This window comes from Chrysemys picta, chromosome 1, assembly GCF_011386835.1.
Source record: "Chrysemys picta bellii isolate R12L10 chromosome 1, ASM1138683v2, whole genome shotgun sequence".
NCBI classification, from domain to species: Eukaryota; Metazoa; Chordata; order Testudines; family Emydidae; genus Chrysemys; species Chrysemys picta.
The window spans coordinates 335,804,813-335,825,099 of NC_088791.1; the positions used below are offsets into that span (position 1 = coordinate 335,804,813).

Sequence of the window (20,287 nt, forward strand, 5' to 3'; positions counted from 1 at the left end):
TAACAGACGTATTGGAGCATAAGCTTTCGTATACTTCATTAATGGGGCCCCTATAGGTATTATAGACCACTGTGCTACTCCAGTTTGATGCTATCAGGCCCAAAGACTTTTATTGTGACATGTCTCCCCTGGTAGGGAGAATATTATTTATATATTTTCAGTGTGGGTCGAAGGGATGTAGCTGTGGGCAAAGATTTTCAAGAGTGCTTAGTGATTTTTGGGTACCCAGTTGGAGACGCCTCTAACGGGTGTTTACATTTTTCAGAAGGGCTGAGCACCTGCCCACTGACAGTCAGGCCCGTTTGACATATCTCAAACTGAGCACCCAGAATCACTAGGCACTTCTGAAAATGTCGGCCAGGAATTTTTAAAATATATTGTGATTTTTAGAGAGAGAGCAATGGGACCGTGTGTGAAATGAAGATTGTGTGCCACAGAATGTTATATAGGACTTTACCTTGTCATAAGGAGTTTTCTTTCCTTCTCTTCCCTTTCATTTATTGATTTACTGAGGTTCATAGATAGAATCTATTGGCTTTGCTGGTTGTGTAGAAATGGAGAATTGAACAATCATTCCCAGTGTAAGTATGAAAATGGGCATCATTCCTAGTGGTTTGTTTCTCTTGCAGCTTGGTGAACAAGTTCATGATCAAAGTTCATTTAATCTCTTAATAAAACGTTCTGTACTAATAATGAGTCCCATGTTCAATTTGTGGATTGGCCAGAAGTATTAACTGATTCTTATCGTGCCTGAATCACTTTGCTGGGCATTTTGAATGATTGTTCAAGGCCATAGGTATACGATGATTTCTGTATGGATTCTGTGCTATTCACTTCCTCACATGCTTCTTTCTTTTTGTAGTTAAAAAATAATCTGTGACTGTACTGCTGGTGAAAGATGCCATATTGAAAGCCATGGAGATGGAATTGCTCATTATCCACATGTATAGAGTCCTGCATGGATAAAAAATATGTATCCACATCCAATCTGCAGGGCTCGAAATAGCTCCATGGGTCATTGCGCAGCAGTGACCAACGGCGCTGGAACGGAGTGGGGTGGGGGCCTTGCCCATCCACTTTTCACGGGGGTGGCCCCTCCCCCTTCCCCTTCTTGCCCCCTCCCCCCAAGGCCCTACCCCACTTCCCTCCGGCCAGGCCAATGTGGAGCCCAGCCAGGGAGCCCGGGGAGCCAAGGCGGACCCTCCACCTACTTGCGGTGCTGGGGGGCTCAGAGCAGTCCCCAGCTGTGTCCCCACAGCTGCCCTCATGGCTTTCCCCGACCTGGCTCTGGCGGGTGGGGGTTTTCCTCTGAGCCTCAGCCCCGCCATGGTAAGAGCAAGGTGGGCAGCTGTGAGGAACTGTGGCGCAGACCCTCCACCTGCCCTGGGCTGCAGGGCAGGAGGACAGGGACATGGGCTGGGGGCTGCTCAGTCCCCTCTCCCAGGCCAAGTGGAGGGTCTGCTGCTGCTCCCCACAGCTGCCCGCGTGGCTGTTATCATGACTGGGCTGCGGCTTGGAGGCCACCCCTCTGGCTGGAGCCGGAGCCGGGTTGGGGAGAGCCACACTGGCAGGTGTAGGGAACCTGGGTCCCTCCACCTGCTCTGGTGAGTCTGTGCTATAGCTCCAAAGCCCTGTACAGATACTACATTTGTATGTGTCTCCAAATGGCTATCCACAAAAATGGTCCGCAGATATCCGCGAATATAAACTGGATACCTGCGGATTTGCAGGGCTCTACACGTGTAACCCACACACCTTTTGGGTGTGGTGTTGTCCCCTCCGATGCCACTGAGACCACTTAGAGATTAATGAGTCTGCTACAGCCTTAGCTAAGAGCCATGTGGCTTTTAGCTCATGCAGTAGTGGCTCATGCATTTAGCTCCAGAGGTCCCAGGTTTGATCATGCTCGCCAACGAACGGGGTCTGTTGGTGTTACACACAGAACATGTGAAGCATAGGAGGTGACAGTACAAGCTTCCATGTCTACCCATGCTTGCAGAGTCTGCCTGTGAGGTTGTGAGTTAGAATGCCAGATCCTCAGTTTGTGCAAAATCTGACTTAGTGAACTGGGTGGAGGGTAGGGAAGGTGCACAACATGGAGTGTTCTGTTTGTTGTAAAAACTGATTTTGAGTGAGTTGGTTTTTTATGATTTTTTTTTTGTTCGCTTGTGTCAGGGTTCCCTCCCCACTTTGAACTCTGGGGTACAGATGTGGGGACCCACATGAAACCCCCCCCCAAGCTTATTTCTACCAGCTTAGGTTTAAAATTTCCCCAAGGAACAAATTCTTTCCTCGCCCTTGGTATCACTGCCACCACCAAGTGATTTAAACAAACATTCAGGGAGGGCCACTTGGAGCCCTACCTCCCCCAAAATATACATCCAAGCTCCTACACCCCCTTTCCTGAGGAGGCTTGAGAATAATATCTTAACCAATTTGTTACAAAGTGAGCCCAGATTAAACCCCTGGGTCTTTGGGACACTGAAAAACAATCAGGTTCATAAAAGAAGTTTATTTAAAAAAAATAAAAGAATCACCTCTGTAAAATTAGGATGGAAGATAACTTTACAGGGTAACAAAAAGATTCAAAACAGAGGATTTCCCCTCTAGTCAAAACTTTAAAGTTACAAAAACAGGGATAAACCTCCATCTTAGCACAGGGAAAATTCACAAGCTAAAACTAAAGATAATCTAACACATTTCCTAGCTATTACTTACTATTTCTGTAATATTAGATGCTTAGTTCAGATATGGCTTAGGGAGATGTATTTCCCCTGCCCTGGTTCGCTGACCTAGAGAGAACAAAGGAACACAAAACAAAAAAACTTTCCAATCTGTGGGGGAAGGATCTTCTTCCCTCATTGGTCCTTTTGGTCAGGTGCCAACCAGATTACTTAAGCTTCTTAACCCTTTACAGGTAAAGGAAGGATTTTATGCTACCCATAGCTGTATGTTTATGACAGCTTGTTTTTCCTAAGAGGAATGGAAAATGAACAGAATACCAGAAAAATAAAAGGTAACAGAAGGTAGAACAATATTACTGCTGCTACTACTGAAATTCCCTGTTCTCTGTATAGGTACACCATGTATTGGATCATATAGCGCTATTACCAGTCTACCATTATAGACTGGATCCTGCAAAGTCCTGTGCACAGCTGGGTGTGCAAAAGTGTTGTGCTCCAGGGCAAATGGAGGCTCGCTCTGTGGGCCAGTAAGTTCAGATGCTAGGCGTGGTTCTCTGTGCTCTGAGTAGGGTTATGTCTTTGTGTGCCCACTCCCTAAATGGAAAATGCCCTGGGTATGACCAGAGTATGATGAGGCTGGAGAATAGATGTGCAAGGCAACATGGGTTTAAGCGCAATTCACATTCTGTTAATCAATACTTAGCTTCCTGTGATTCCAATGTGAGGAATGTGCCAGGACAGCAACACTCTCATCAGTGTGGTTCTTCTGCGCTGTCACGCTTTTACTTTGCACAAAACTCCGTTCCTGCAGTGTGCAGGATCAAACCACAATAGCTTAGTAATTGAGGTATATAAGCTGAGGCTTCCCTTCCCCACCCACAGCCTCCCTAATAAAACAGTTAGCCCCTATTCATGAAAGAATATTTTTGATCTTGCTTTTGGACTACAAAATCCCTTCCATGTTTTAAGAAGCCTAATGACTCCCAGTGGGGAAGCGATGTGCAAAAATTGCTATTGAAACAAACAATGCAGGTAGTTTATTTTATGAACAGCTTTGCCCTACATAGAGCAAGTTCCTTCTGTTCCAGAAAGAACAAAACATTATATTCAATGTGTTAAAGTGCAGGTTGATTTACTGCATTCTTTGATCAGATGATCAAAACCCACTTTAACATTACTCACAGGGCAACACTTACTCCTAGCAGATATATCATTCATAACATGCTTGACATATATACCGAGCATCCCAGTGCTTGCTAGCTGCATCAAGGATCATAGCTTTGGTTCAAGTGCTTGCTTTCTGAAGTAAACAGCAATAAAACTAAAATGAGATTCCCTGATATTGATTGTGCCAGCTTGGCCTGTGAGGGGAGGTGTTGTTTTTCCCGCTGTGCGAAGTAAAAGAAACTAATTTGAGGCCTACGAGGCATACATGCGGGGCCCACTGGAATTGCAAACTGGTTGCTGAATTAGCGGGCGAGAGAAGGAGGCTTAACTATCAAATCTTTTATTGCCCCAGTGTGGGAAGGGAGCAATTAAAATGTGGGAAAAAAGTAGCCAAATGTTGAGGGGGGGAAATTTGGTATAAAACAGGGACTATATAAAACATAGCAGATTAGAATGTTGTGGAACTACAGGCTTTAAATTACACAAGAGACTTGTTTTAAAGCAAATCAAGTGTAATTTTTTTCAGCACTACAAAGTCAGGAGTTGAAATGGATTGTTGCCACATATAGGTACCAGAGGGATGTTTTAAACACACGGAATAGGGCTTGTACTTTTCTTCCGACAGTTTGTATTTTGTAAATTCTCTTCATCCACCGGAAAATCAGTTTCACCTTCCAAATATGGTTTGTGGAAGCTCAAGGTTGCTTGTTGATCACGCATTGCTGCTGGTGTGTATGGGATAGATCTGAGGTGTTACACAGTGAGGCAGCTTCTTGCTTGAGGCAACTTCAAGCACCTCCTAAAGAGACAAATATTCTGTTTCACCTTTTTGACCTAAGTGGCTAGTCAAAGTTCCCTGAACTGCACACAGTACTCCAAATGAGGTCTCACCAGCGCCTTATACAACGGAAGCATGACCTCCTTATCCCTACTAGATATACCTCGCCTAATGCATCCCAAGACCGCATTGGCTTTTTTCACCGCCACGTCACATTGTCGACTCATAGTCATCCTGCGGTCTACAAGGTCCCCTAGGTCCTTCTCCTCTTCCGTTACTTCTAACCAATGCGTCCCCATCTTGTAACTAAAATTGTTATTAGTCATCCCCAAGTGCATCACCTTACACTTTTCACTATTAAATTTCATCCTATTTCTGATACTCCAATTCACTAGCTCATTCAAGTCACCCTGCAGAATATCCCTATCCTCCTCCGAATTTGCAACTCCTCCCACCTTCGTATCATCCGCAAACTTTATCAGCCCACTCTTGCAATCGGTTCCGAGGTCAGTTATAAATAGATTAAATAAAATGGGTCCCAAAACCGAACCTTGAGGCACTCCACTAGTAACCTCCCTCCAACCCGACAGTTCACCCTTTAATACGACCCGCTGCATTCTCCCCATTAACCAATTCCTTATCCACCTCTGGATTTTCATATCGATCCCCATGTTTTCCAGTTTAACCAATAATTCCTCATGGGGTACAGTATCAAACGCTTTACTGAAATCCAGGTATATTAGGTCCACCGCATTTCCCTTATCTAATAAGTCCGTTACTTTCTCAAAGAAGGAGATCAGATTCGTTTGGCACGATCTGCCCTTCGTAAAACCATGTTGTAATTTATCGCAATTGCCATTAACCTCAAGGTCCTCAACTAGTTTCTCTTTCAGAATCTTCTCCAGCACCTTGCACACTACAGATGTTAAACTAACAGGCCCGTAGTTACTCGGATCACTTTTTTTCCCTTTCTTGAAAATAGGAACCACGTTGGCTATTCTCCAGTCTAACGGGACCACCCCCGAGTTTACAGATTCATTAAATATTATCCATATCCTGGGTCGATCCAGGCGGTCTATAGCACACCCCAAGCACTATCCCCGGAGAGGCTCTAGTAGTCCTTTTACCCAGTGTGAGTATCGCCCAGACGGACTCTGTGTTATCTATTCCATCCACTATTATTTCTTTACAGCTTATTTCACTATTGACATACAATGCCACCCCCCCACCTTTACCTTTTTCCCGGTCTTTCCTAAACAGCGCATACCCCTCCATACCTGTGTTCCAGTCGTGACGGCCATTCCACCACGTTTCAGTTATTCCTACGATATCCGGTTTCAATTCTCGGACCAAGAGCTCCAATTCCTCCATTTTATTACCTAGGCTTCTCGCATTGGTGTATAAACACCCTAATGTATGTCGTTTAGCCTGTCTCCCATTAGTAGCACTATATGTTGCGGGCCTCTTTGTGTCCGTCCCCCCTGTCCTTCCTATGTCCAATCTCATCTCCCCGGCTATGTCTCCTCTTATTTCACTCAGCTTTTCAATACTGGAATCTGGCGTGGAGATTAACTGTGCATCTCCCAACCTTCTCCCCAAACTTCCTAGTTTAAAGCTCTTTTGATAAGATGAGCCAGCCTCCCTCCCAGAAGTCTATTTCCTTCCCTACTCAGGTGAGCCCATCCCGCGAGAACAGGTGTCTGTCCCCGAAAGCCTCCCAGTGGCCATACATCCCAAAGCCCTCCTTATAGCACCACTCCCTTAGCCAACTATTTATTCTCACAATCCTATCAGCCCTTTGCTGACCTTCCCTCGGAACAGGCAGAATCCCACTAAAGATAATTTGAGCCTCTATCTCCTTGAGCGTCTTCCCCAGCCTGGCATAATCTCCCTTGATTCTCTCTAACGAGAACCTAGCCGTGTCATTCGTTCCTACATGAAGGATTATCAAGGGGTTCTTACCTGCTCCTTTTAGGATCCTTTTCAACCGCAGGTCCACATCGCATATCTTTGCGCCCGGTAGACAGCACACCCTTCTGTTCTGCGGGTCCGCCCTGGTCACAGGCCTGTCCAATCTCCTCAGTAAAGAGTCTCCAATTACATACACCTGCCGTCGCTCGGCAACAGTGCGATCTAGTAATCTAGTCTCTGATCCCTCTAGTCCTGACCTGTGTCTGTTCCTATCTTCCCTTATGCTCCCCCTTATGCCTTCCTGTATCCTCCGGGGGGCCAGAATTGGTGCTGTCTCCATCAACTCCTCCCCTCTCTCTCTTGGACTAGCCGCTCTTCTCTTCTTCCTCACCCTCCCACCTTCAGTCACCACCTGCTGCCCCTCCACCTCGTTATCCAAACACCCAAACCTATTCCTGAGTTCTATTCCCCCCTCACTGGCCCTTCTTTTCCTTGGCCTGCTTCTCACAGTCACATGCTTCCACTTACCTTGTTCTCCCCCTTCCATTCCCCTCTCGCTGTCATCTACTACTGCCTCCTCCTGCACCTTAGAGCATTCCCCTTCAGCCCCGCCTTGCCTATCCTCCATCAGCTGCTCAAACCCCCATCTAAACTCCACCAGGGTCTCTACCTGCATTTCCAGCCCCTTAATCTTTTCCTCGAGTAACACTATTAGGCAACACTTCATACACACATACCTTTGTTCCAGGTCTCCTGCTAGGACTATATACATACCGCAGCTCCCACATGTCGCCATCTGCATTCTGTCTGCTGCTGCTGCTTGGCTCATGGCTGCTGCAATCTCTGCCCACAGCACCTGGGGAAACAGACCACACACCACACCGCGCCCTCCTGCCTCCCCCTTTACCTCCCCCTGCAAACTCCCCTGTTAGCCGCCCTGTTTGCTGCCTCCGGTGCCGCTGCTCGCAGCTGTGCCGCTGCCTGGCTGGGCGGCCGCTTTTATGGGCCCCCTACTCAGCCAAGCCCTGCCCCCTAATCAGGGCTCGGCATCCCTCCCAGCACCCTGCCCCTGCAGGCCTCTACAAACACACAAGGACAACAAAGACAGACACAAACACAGATACCTTCTCCTCCAATGAGAACTCCCTCTCAAACTCCCCTGTTAGCCGCTCTGTTTGCTGCCTCCGGTGTGGATGGGGAGAAGCAGCAGATGTGGTATATATTGACTTTAGTAAGGTTTTTGATACTGTCTTGCATGACCTTCTCATAAACAAACTAGGGAAGTACAACCTAGATGGAGCTACTATAAGGTGGATGCATAACTGGTTGGAAAACCATTCCCAGAGAGTAATTATCAGTGGTTCACACTCAAGCTGGAAGGGCATAACGAGTGAGGTCGCACAGGGATCCGTTCTACGTCTGGTTCTGTTCAATATCTTCATCAGTGATTTAGATAACGGCATAGAGGGTACACTTATAAAGTTTGCGGACTAATCCAAGGTGGGAGGGGTTGCAAGTGCTTTGGAGGATAGGATTAGAATTCAAAATGATCTGGACAAACTGGAGAAATGGTCTGAAGTAAATAGGATGAAATTCAATAAAGACAAATGCAAAGTACTCCACTTAGTTGCACGCATACAAAATGGTAAATGATTGCCTAGGAAGGAGTACTGTGGAAAGGGATCTGGGGATCATAGTGGTTCACAAGCAAAATATGAGTCAGCAGTTAAACACTATTTAGGGTTATCATCCGTCTGGGTTTCCCCGGACATGTCCGGCTTTTTTAGCTTTAAATGGCCGTCCGGGGGGGATTTCTAATAAGGTAGAAATGTCCGGGATTTCCCCCTTCCCCTCATGCAGAGTGCGGTGTGGCTGATTGGACGGCTGTGCCTGATTGAAAGCCGCTCGCAGCCACTGAGGCCTCTAGCAGCCAGAGTCCCTCCCCCTCCCCCACTCCCTCCTCCCCCGCAGAGCAGCGCCTTACTTGCTTGGCTGCACGTGGAGCCAGCAGCTCTCCCTCGGCCTGGTGGTGGTGGGGGGGGGCGGGGCAGGCAAGGGACAGGGAACGGGAGATTAGATTGGTCGGGGGCTCGGGGGGCTGTCGGGAGAAGGGGGTGTAGAGAGCGGTTGGGGCAGTCAGGGGACAGGGAGCAGGAAGACTTAGATAGGGGGTGGGGTCCTGCGGGCAGTTAGGGTGGGGGGGATGGGTAGGGGGACTCTGAGGGGGGGTGGGAAGTGGGAGGGGGCTAGGGTGGGGCTAAGGCAGCACCCCGTGTCCTCTTTTTTGATTGTTGAAATATGGTAACCCTAACACTATTGCAGAAAAAGCAAACATCATTCTGGAATGTATTACCAGGAGTGTTGTGAGCAAGATGCAAGAAATAATTCTTCCGCTGTACTCTGTGCTGAGTAGGCCTCACCTGGAGCATTGTGTCCAATTCTGGGTGCCACATATCAGGAAAGATGTGGACAAATTGGAGAAAGTTCAGCAAAGAACAACAAAAATGATTAAAGGTCTAGAAAATATGACCTATAAGGGAAGATTGAAAAAATTGGGTTAGTTTAGTCTGGAGAAGAAAAGACTGAGAGGGGACACAATAACAGTTTTCAAGTACATAAAATGTTGTTACAAGGAGGAGGGAAAATTGTTCTTCTTAACCTCTGGGGATAGGACAAGAAGCAATGGACTTAAATTGCAGCAAGGGCGGTTTAGGAAAATCTTGCTAACTGTCAAGGTAATTAAGCACTGGAATAAATTGCCCAGGGTGGTTATGGAATCTCCATCATTGGAGATTTTTAAGAGCAGGTTAGACATACACCTGTCAGAGATGGTCTACTTAGTCCTGCCATGAGTGCAGGGGACTGGACTAGATGACCTCTCAAGGTCCCTTCCAGTCCTATGATCTATAGACTAAGTACAAACATGATACAAAAAGTAGATGCCAACAGAATGGGGAGTACAAGGAAACAGCGACGCAATACTAGCTTCAGCAGCAGTCTCTGCAAACCAACAGTTTAACCATTGTCTAGAAATGTTTTACTTTCATCTGAAGCATCTGTTCCTGGCCTCCGTCAAAGTTGGGATACTGGGCTAGATAGCCGACTAGTCTGATCAGAGATGGCAATTCCTATGACCTATAACCATGTAATATTCACTGATTTAATATGGAATAAATGGTAAAACGGGATTATTATAAAAAATACATGGGAAAAGACCCTAAAGGCATCAAGGAGGAATCGGTGGAAGGGGCCTGCCAGCACAGAAATGAGGATACAGGAATTGGTAGGAATGTTAAGGAGCATGTAGTTGTTAATAAGGGTCCATTTTAGTTTGTCGTCTTGTTTGTTGCCTGTTTTGCTTGGACCATTGGGGCCAGTTTTGTTTAAATATTGTGTTTACATTGTGCAATGTGTCACTCTCAAATTTAAACAATGAAAAGACAAACATAAAGTTGTCCAAAAACGGTGTTGGATACTAGTCAATTATAGCTCGTTTTGCCTTGGCTGCCACATCACCAGCTCTCGGACTGGATTCCATGGGTGCATACTTGAAGGGTGAACTGCTAAAGGACTACGCCCTCCCCCCCCCCCCCCCCAACACACATACGCTCCTCAGCATGATATGGGGCCTGCTGTGGTGGGGTGTATAGACATTACACTGCAACAGCAACCAAAGGGTTAATGGACAGAACAGCATCTTTGCCACCTGCAGCTAATTATTTGACCCTCAATGGTTGAGCTAAAAGGCTGCAACACAGACCGAGAGGGGCAAACTGGGAGGAGGTGGTGCAAGGTGTCACAACCTCCAAAGATAAAGCACTGGAATGAGTTGTTCTTTGAAAGGGACCTGGGCAGATGGAGGTAAAGAATGACGCAGCAGTGAGTCAGAGGGAGCAGAACTTAGCTGATGGGTACAGAGTACCTAGCTGGAACCCAGAGGAGAGGCAGGGCCTGTGTTGCCCTGTCTGCCTCCAAGGAAGGGGATATAAAGCCCTCTTGACACAAGCTAGCAAGGACTATTGAGCCCAGGATAGAGCTGTAGACCTGGCATAAGGTCATTGGATTTGTGTGTTGGTTTGGACTCTTTCCTCCTCCAGAAAGGGTGGGGCTATAAGAGACTTGGCCTGACAGCTGAGTTCTGAGGAGGGGCAAGCGACTGCAGGCTTGGAGGGGCTATAGACAGGACTTGCCAGAGTCAAAAGCTGCTACGTTATCTCCGGCCACATGCAGGATACGTTGTCTGGTGAGTGACTTTTGAAGATCCAAACAAGGGCCTTATCCTAGTCACACTCCCTACATCTGGTGAGGTGCAGGAGCTGTCTCCTTCTTGTATCCTCAGGTGTGCACATCCTCCACTCAGACATGGTCACAGGCTGCGCTGCACCTTTAAGGGCAAAGGGCTCAGCCCACTTGTGTCTTGTTAGCTGCTTCCCCAACAATGGGTTTTGAGGTAGATAAGAGGGAGCCTGCTGGTGTGACTGAATCCAAAATTAATAGGCTGATTTCTTTTTCCCTCATCACCACTGTTCCTTGTGTGCCAGGGTACATTATTAAAATGGGTTTTATTAAAACTAGACTTGCATAGCCAAGGGGAAGCTTAATGGAAATGTCTAAATGACAGTATTTCAACCATGTGCGTGTATAGCGCACACAACATTGCACAGAGCAGACGGGATGAAAATGAAGTCCAAACTGCAGATGGAGAATAAACACTTTAATTAATGCTAACTTTTTATAGTACTTGGAGGACCCACATGCTCGAGGATGTAATTTTATTCCCGTTTGGTCACGCAGAAGCTAATTCTGATGAAACTGCTAATTTTGCCAGAGAGAATTGTAGTTGCCTATCTTCACCCTAGTACTTTTCCCCCCCCCCCCATAATGAGTGTTTTTTGACAGCTGTTGTTTTCATGTAAATTTCACAATACAGTTTATGCATCTTAGTGAAGTGATATAACTAGGCAGCTACTTGTTATTTTTTAATGGAACTAAATATAGCTAATATAATATTTCTAAAATGCAGTTTTATCCATCATATTCCTCTCTCACATTTATGGACCAAATTCTGCTTTCTCTTATACCTGTCCAGTTCTGTTGAGATCACTGAGATTAGATGGATGTAACTCACATTTGCCCTATTTACGTTGCTGAAAGTTAATCAGTTCGGCCACTAAATAGTCTGTGAGCTTGTTTTTTCCACCTCCTGGCATCTTCTGTAGTCATTTACCTCTCTGCAAAGGGAGTGTGTAAGTGAGTGCTAGTGTTTTATACCCACTTTGCACAGGTGTAAATGGCAACACAAAGTGAAAGCCGCTGGAGAATCTGGCTCTGCGCAATGTTCAGAAATTGTAAGGCAGGGATGTGCCTCTTAGTCTTTCTCTACGAGAAGTTCTTGTCAGCATTAGAATGGAAATAGTCAACATATTTGATATATGTGTTCAAGCACTGCACACAGTTAACCCAGACTACTGGTGGAATGTATATCGCATAAGGCTCAGATTTTGTCATGGATATTTTTAGTAAAAATCACAGACAGGTCACGGGCAATAAACAAAAATCTGACCTGTCTGTGATTTTTACTAAAAATATCCCTGACAAAATGGGGAGGAAGGGGGGGGGGGAGGGTTCAGCACCCACAGTAGCTGGGGGTTGCGGGGCCCCTCACCATCCGCTTGGCTGGGCAGCTGCTGGGAGTCCCTCCACCGCAGCTGGGCATCTGTGGGGTCCCCCCGCCACTGCCACCCACTATTGGGCAGCTGTGGGGGGGCCCCGCCGCCCATGGGGAAGTGGGAGCTCCAGGGTCCCATTGCTGCCTGTGGCGGCTGGAGCTGTAGGGGGCATTCCCTGCCACCCTCAGTGCAAGCTCCCCACCACCACCCGCAGGGGTTGGGAGGTTTGGGGTTCCCCTGCTGCCCAGGGGCTAGGAGCTGCTGGGGGCCCAAGGCAGAAAATGTCATGGAGGTTTCTGGATGTCACAGTTTCTATAACTTCCATGATCTCCGTGACGTAATCACAGCCTTACTCATGCATAAGAACAAACGTACTGGGTTAGACCAGTGGTCCATCTAGCCCAGTATCCTGTCTTCCAACAGTGGACAATTCCAGGTGCCCCAGAGGGAATGAACAGGTAATCGTCAAGTGATCCATCCCCTGTCGCCCATTCCCAGCTTCTGGCAAATGGAGGCTAGGGACATTTCAGAGCATGGTGTTGCCTCCCTGCCCTTCCTGGCTAATAACCATTGATGGAACTAATTTAGTTCTTTTTTAAATCCTGTTATACTTTTGGCCTTCACAACATCCCCTGCCAAGGAGTTTCACAGGGTGATTGTGCACTGTATAAAGAAGTACTTCCTTTTGTTTGTTTTTAACCTGCTGCTTTTTAATTTCATTGGGTGACCCCTACTTCTTGTGTTATGTAAAGGAGTAAATAACATTTCCTTATTCATTTTCTCCGCACCAGTCAAGATTTTATTGACCTCTATAATCTTCCCCCCCCCTTAGTCGTCTCTTATCCAAGCTGAAAAGTCCCAGTCTTTTTAGTCTCTCCTCATATAGAAGCTGTCCCATACCCCTACAAATTTTTATTGCCCTTCTCTGTACATTTCCCTATATATATATATATATATATATATATATATATATATATATATATATATATATGGAATGACCAGATCTGCATGCAGTATTTAAGATGTGGGTGTAACATGGATTTATATAGAGGCATTATATGGTATTTTCTGTCTTCTTATCCCTTTCCTAATGATTCCTCACATTCTGTTAGGTTTTTTGACTGCTGCCTCTCTTTCCTGAGTGGTAACAGCTAATTTCGACCCCATCATTTTGTATGTATAGTTGGGATTATGTTTTCCAATGTGCATTACTTTGCATTTATCAACATTAAATTTCATCTGCCGTTTCGTTGCCCAGTCACCCGGTTTTGAGAGATCCCTTTGTAACTCTTCACAGCCTGCTTTCGACTTAACTATGTTGAGTAGTTTTCTATCATCTGTAAATTTTGCCACCTCACTGTTTACCCCTTTTTCCAGATCATTTATGAATATGTTGATTAGTACTGGTCCCAGTAGAGACCCCTGGAGGACACCACTATTTACCTCTCTACATTCTGAAAACTGACCATTTATTCCAACCTTTTGTTTCCTATCTTTTAAGCAGTTATTGATCCATGAGAGGACTTTCAAGGATATCTGGGGCAAAGTTGTTCTGAGTGAGTGGCTAAATACTATAACAAGTGAATGACAGAGATACCTGGTACTACTCGAATGCCTTTCCATCAAGTTAGATGGAACATGAAGCAACACTTTACAGTTATTAGCCAAACCTAAACACTGGCAAGATGTTGCTAATATAAAATGACTTCCTCATAATGAATGAAGGAATATTGGATTTTGTGTAAGGTATTAGCTTTCACAGTTCAGTCTGCATAAAGTAACAATGTATAGGCATCACTGTCACAAAGCCACGTGAGAGAGACTCCCTGTAGATTGGCGAAACCTGTGCAATTAATTACATATCAGATTAACAGGAAAAATAGAGACGTTTTGGCTGTTGTCTTTTATATTTAAATAGAAGTCCCAACTACTCAGACCTATTAAATGATAAAGTGATCCCATGGTCCTTTTCATGAGAATAAGGGTCCTAACCTTGGTGTTCTGGCCAAATTCCAGCTCTGATGCTCCCTGCCTAAATTAATCCTGCGGTTTCAATTAGAGAAGTTATTCTTCACTTCCCCTCCCCAAATCTGTATTACTGCTGCTTTTCTCCATTGCTCTGTTTCAGTGGAGAATACGCAATTTAAATACCAGCAGTCAGTTTAGCACTTTGGGGTCCTTCAAGATGAGACAATTGACAATAGTGTTGTGCTTTACTGTAGTCAAGAGCAGCCATGTACTGTACTTTCCTTGATGGATTCTTTTATTTTCGTATAAAGAAAACAACTGAACCGATATGAAGCCTTTGTTTTGAGAGCTCAGACTGGATGTGTGACTCACTCTGTCACAGCAGCCATCTGGAAATAACTCATGGGGTGTTATACAGAGGGTAGAGGGGGTCCTCTTGAAAGGTAAAGGTGTAGTACAGAGGAGAAAACTTTGTGGTTTCATAGCTATATACATCATATATATACTGCCATTTAATATTAGCAGTCTAAATGACTCTTCTGCTATAACACCTTGTGGGAATGCAGTAAGACTTTACATACAAAGTGATGTTGAGTTGTGAAAACCGTAAAATGTATGTGTCTTGGACAGACTAAAAATACCACCTTCGCAAAAGCAACAGCTTCTCTATACCCCTTGAGGTGCTTGCTAGTGTATTTGAATCTACTTATTCAACTCTCTGATAGCAATTCAAGGAAGATGGGCTTTGCCCAATTACAATTCAGTTAGTTCAGAACAACAGGATGGTTTGTATTGTTAAGAGCAGGACTCTAGAAGTAATTTGCAGTGGATAGCAGCAGCAGCAACAATTTTATTTAACTTATTAATGGCAAAGTTACATATTCTTACATGCCAGCAGATGGTGCCCTTTTTTTATATTAACTAGCTACATATACATCTATGCACAGATATCTCTCTCTTATCTAACTCTTCTGTAACTGTAGTTTGTATGTTAATTGAGACACTGCCTTGGATCCATAATTCAGAAACAGTCAGCCATCCCCTCTCCTTCCAGCAGTCTAGCAGCCTGCGTCTGTTGGTAATGTCCTATCTCTCCATGTTCCCCCTCCATCCCTCGCTGAGCTGAACTGGCATTTTCAGCATGGTGAATCAGCATAGCTGGCATTGAATTAGCAATTCTTAGTATTTCTGGGTGTTCAACTGCACTTCGATGAGGTAATTACTTCTGGAAATACCAGTTCAGCACAGCCGGGGACAAACAGAAAAGAGATGCAGACTTTCCCAGCAGGGACAGCTGGAGCTGCTGATTAAGGATGGATGAATCTGTTTGGGAAACAAATCAACCTAAGCCACAGGTTTGAAAAGCTTCCAGATGAATTCCTATCTTAGTGGAAAAAGTTTGTAACAATTCCAAAAAGAGATTTGGCGTGGTTTGTTTGTTGTTTTGTTTTTATTTTCTTTTTCGGTTCTTGAGGGTTTTTTAGCCATTGTTACTATCTAGTTTTCTCAAAGGCCCATGATCTAATGATGGGAAATGCTAAATTACTTTTCTGGTTAGTGTTGCTAATGATGCTGTACTTGGATAGTCTGCTAGGAAGCCTCATGTGGCTGCATCTTCAGAAGCAGCAATGAAGTTTGCTCAGAGGATGAAATGCACACGTTTGGTTCAATGAATGTTGATATGGAACCATTATGAACTTGGTGATAAGTTGCATTGTGTGCCGCTGTATATTTGTACCAGTGCTGTCATCTGTACGGCTTAGTTTAGTAGTGGAACACCACCATACTATATTTGAAAAAAATAGTCAGGTGCCCCAGAAGCAGCTTTTTAACTCTTCTCATCCACTGGGCAGCAATAGCAAAGTGATAGATACAGAGTCATACAGATAGTTAATAAAAATATGACCAAAAATTCCCACTTCTGTCACATCTTGTTAGGGAGATTATGTAGTTCAGACAAAGACAACTGCATCTACTAGTTACTTTTGGAGATATCACTGGGAGTTGGTGTCGAAGGAAAATAAATGAAGCAAAACATATGCAAAGACAATTAGCAACATAAGTAGGATTATGCTGAATTACAGTCTTGAGTGAAACAAGATGTTCAAATACTCTGCATGTTGTAGAATCTGAATTATTCTTTGTGCAGGGAATAGTTATAAGATAATGGCTTGGGCATTCCCTTTGACTAGAGGAAAGCTTTGCTCGTGTTTAGAGTATATTTTATTATAATTAAGAGCAATGAAAGCAATTCAATAGGTAAAATCAGAAGAAAACTTTTTCCAAGTCAAAGTCCTCTTCCCTATGCTGCTGAGGTTGCAAACAGCTGCAAGAGTCACAAGTTGCTATTTCACTGCCTCCACAAACATGAGCAAATGCATGTACCTTTGAATAAGCAAACAAAAAATCAGTGTAGGAGACTATAATAACACTATGTGTCCTTCAACCTCTCAGTGATTAGGAAAGAGTTTGAGATATGCATAGAACCATAATCAGCAGTTTGTGGGTCACTGTCCCCCTCGAGTGGCTGGTCCATATAAGAGGTCTGAGTTTGCAATAGCTTCCTCCTAAGGAATGTACTCTTCTGTCTTGAGCCATAAAAGCTCAGGATTTTAGCGCTGAAGATTCTAAAGTATAAATCCCGCTATTAGCCCAGCAACACTGGTTATATTGACTTTCCCCTCCATTCCCGCACATAGAAACCAGCTGTCCATTCTTTCTCTCCCGGCCGGAGACACCTAGGCAGTCCTCACGAAGAAAAGCCCCCTTGCCCACCCCTGCAAAGCTCCCTGTGAGTTGGTTAGATCCACCAACCCTCCCACCGCCCACACCCTCCCCGGACTGGAGAGGTGCATATTGGCAGAGAAGTGGCTCCATAGGAAGAGAGAAGAGAATGTTCAGGGGATGCAGTGAATTAACACATTCTCCAATAAATCTGGCTATGCCCCATATTTCCCACCTAGTTTCCCCTTTCTCTCTACCCTACTTTCCAGGCTTTACTTGCCACCTGCAGTCTCCCTGGCAGGGGGAAATTGCAGCTGCTTTTAGCTACAGCCAAGCCCCCGGGAGACTTTCTGCCTGGGTGAATTTAGCCCATTGTATATAAATAGCTGTGGCAGACAGCGTAGCAGGAAGTTAGGCTTTTTTCACACAGTGGAGTCAAAATGTGTCTGACTCAACTAATGTCCCAGAGGGACAAGATTAAGGGACTTTGGTGTAACATCGGAAAGGGCATGATCTAGAGAAACCTTGGGAATACTGCAGAGAAGGGAGTCAGCACCGTAGGAACTGGATGGAGTGGAATGAAGCATGAGAGAAACTAAATATCTGTCGTTAGGGGGCAACACAGTATCAGGTAAGTGGATGAACGCTCCCCTGGAAGCCACTGCTCCTGTCCCCGTATTTCATAACACCAAATGGAGGGCAGGCCGATGACTCACAGCAGAATGCCAAAGTGGGTTTTGCTGCCCTTACTCATCAGACTGAAAATATTCAGCAAAGGAAGGGGGTAGAGATGAGGAGGTAGGGTGACCAGATGTCCTGATTTTTATAGGGACAGTCCTGATGTTTGGGTCTTTTTCTTATATAGGCTCCTATTATCCCCAACCCCCATCCTGATTTTTCACACTTGCTGTCTGGTTACCCTATGAGGAGGGGACTCCAGCTGCTGTGATTGGATCAATAATACCAACTGCTATATGGTGTCAGATGCGAGCCCTACCTGGCTGAAGACATGACAGAATCATATTCATTACCACGGCAGAGAAGGAGTACAAAAGGGATTGGCTGACCGACTGAGTTTCAAGCAGTCAGACAGACTTAGGACTTAAACCTATAGCAACAAATCCAGTTTGTCTCTCAGGAATCTAGTTTAGCTTTTAGGAGGAGCCAATTCATAAATTCTCAGCAGGCTATCTGCACTGCTTCTAAACAGGGCTCAGCCAGCAAGGGTCTGGAGATACTCTTTTCCTTCCATTAAATTCACCCCCACCCTTCTCTCTCGCTGTGAGACAAAGATTGGGAAGGGGGGGGCAGGGAGACATTGCCCTGGCTTCTAAAACAGATTACATTGTTGTAACCCTGACTAACTTCAGTAAAGTCAGTGGAATTACACTTTTCAGAGTAGCAGCCGTGTTAGTCTGTATCCGCAAAAAGAACAGGAGTACTTGTGGCACCGTAGAGACTAACAAATTTATTAGAGCATAAGCTTTCGTGGACTACAGCCCACTTCTTCGGATGCATATAGAATGGAACATATATTCTATATGCATCCGAAGAAGTGGGCTGTAGTCCACGAAAGCTTATGCTCTAATAAATTTGTTAGTCTCTACGGTGCCACAAGTACTCCTGTTCTTTTTGTGGAATTACACTGGTATCAAACCTGTATAAATCAGATCAAAAGTTGGGCCAATGAACAGTTTGACCCGTTTTGATTGTAGAATACCCAGCAATTGACACAAAGGATACATGCTACCTACCAAGAGAGACTATCAAATGGTATTTGGCGGTGGAGGAGAAGAGGGTAATATGAGCTATTATAGTAAACCTATTTTTCCTGGTTTTAGTGTTCATTAGTTGATCCTTTGGATTTCTGTAAAACTTCCTTTATCTTTACAGGTTTCAGAGGGGTAGCCGTGTTAGTCTGCATCAGCAAAAACAACAAGGAGTCCTTGTGGCACCTTAGAGACTAACACATTTATTTGGGCATAAGCTTTAGTGGGCTATAACCCACTTCATCAGATGAACGCTTATGCCCAAATAAATGTGTTCGTCTCTAAGGTGCCACAAGGACTCCTCATTGTTTTATCTTTACAGTATCCGTGCTGTTAATAAATCATGCGTGTCAGCCTCTGGAAGTTCAACCCAAGACCCGACAAAATTCTGCTGCGTCAGCTTCAGCCATAGAAGCAAAGTCAGCAGAGTTTTGTACAGAACTTGGAGCAAAGTGTTTAGCTGCCCCTGGAAAGGTGCAAGTTTTTCAAGAGGGAATTTCCATGGCCTTTGTAAATCTAAACCTCTTGGTCCCATGGAATGAACCTTTCAGGTAGACTCCATCTACGGTACACAGATCTTTTGTTTTTAAGATTTGCTTTTGCTGGTCTTGTTGACATTTCTGTCTTTTGTCATTTTTTTGGTGAATTAAGAAATTGACAGAAAATGTTTGAAATTTAAAAAAGAATGTGGAAAACTTTCAAGAAAGTTTTTGCAGATTTTTCCCCACCCCCTAAAACTTTTTAACCAACAATTGATCTAGTTGAAATTTTGTCAATTTCAAATGTCTAAATGTTGATTTCTGCAGGGAAAGGTAGGAAATCAGGATGAAATAATGGTTGAAATCACTGCTATTGCTGCTCCTCATTTTAGACCTGACCATACTCCATGTGTACAGACCTAGAACTTACAAACTCAGAGGGTGTGAAAACACGTGAACTAATACCAAGAAGAACCCACCGTCACACTGAGATTAGAAATAGGTTGGACATGATGAAGACAACCATGAATGATTACCTGTGTGGATGACCACAATCAATAGTAACATGCCTTTTATATCCTGAAATAATGGGCCTGATTCTGATTTACACTGGTGTAAGTGAGACTAGGAGTAACTCTACTGAAGTCCACTGTCAGCAGTGGTATAAGTGAGAGGAGAATCAGGCCTACGTGCTCTCACTTCTTTTACTGGATATGAGTAATTATAACCAGAAATTCAATCTCTGAATCCTTTTCACAGTGTAGATGAGTTTTTAGTGGGAGGCCATTCTTGTATCCAGATCCAAACCAGGATGGGGGCCTATTTCCTTTTTTTCTTAATACACCTCTACCTCAATATAACACGAATTCGGATATAACGCGGTAAAGCAGTGCTCCAGAGGGGCGGAGCTGCACATTCCGGTGGAGCAAAGAAAGTTCGATAGAACGTGGTTTCACCTATAACGCGGTAAGATTTTTTTGGCTCCTGAGGACAGCGTTATATTGAGGTAGAGGTGTACCTTTAAATTGTAAACAGTTAGGGATAGGGCTATTCTTATTGTGGTGGATGTGTTGGGGAAGAGTACAATGCCTAGGACAATGGGGCCCAATTCTTGATTGCCTATAGATGCTAGACCAAT

At 44.7% G+C, this 20,287-nt stretch overlaps 1 long non-coding RNA gene across 2 annotated transcripts in view; it reads left to right on the plus strand.

Annotated features, from left to right (window-relative positions):
* The window catches only part of LOC135983512 (uncharacterized), a 385,110-nt gene that overhangs the window by 25,889 nt on the left and 338,934 nt on the right, over nucleotides 1-20,287 (plus strand). The window lies entirely within an intron of this gene.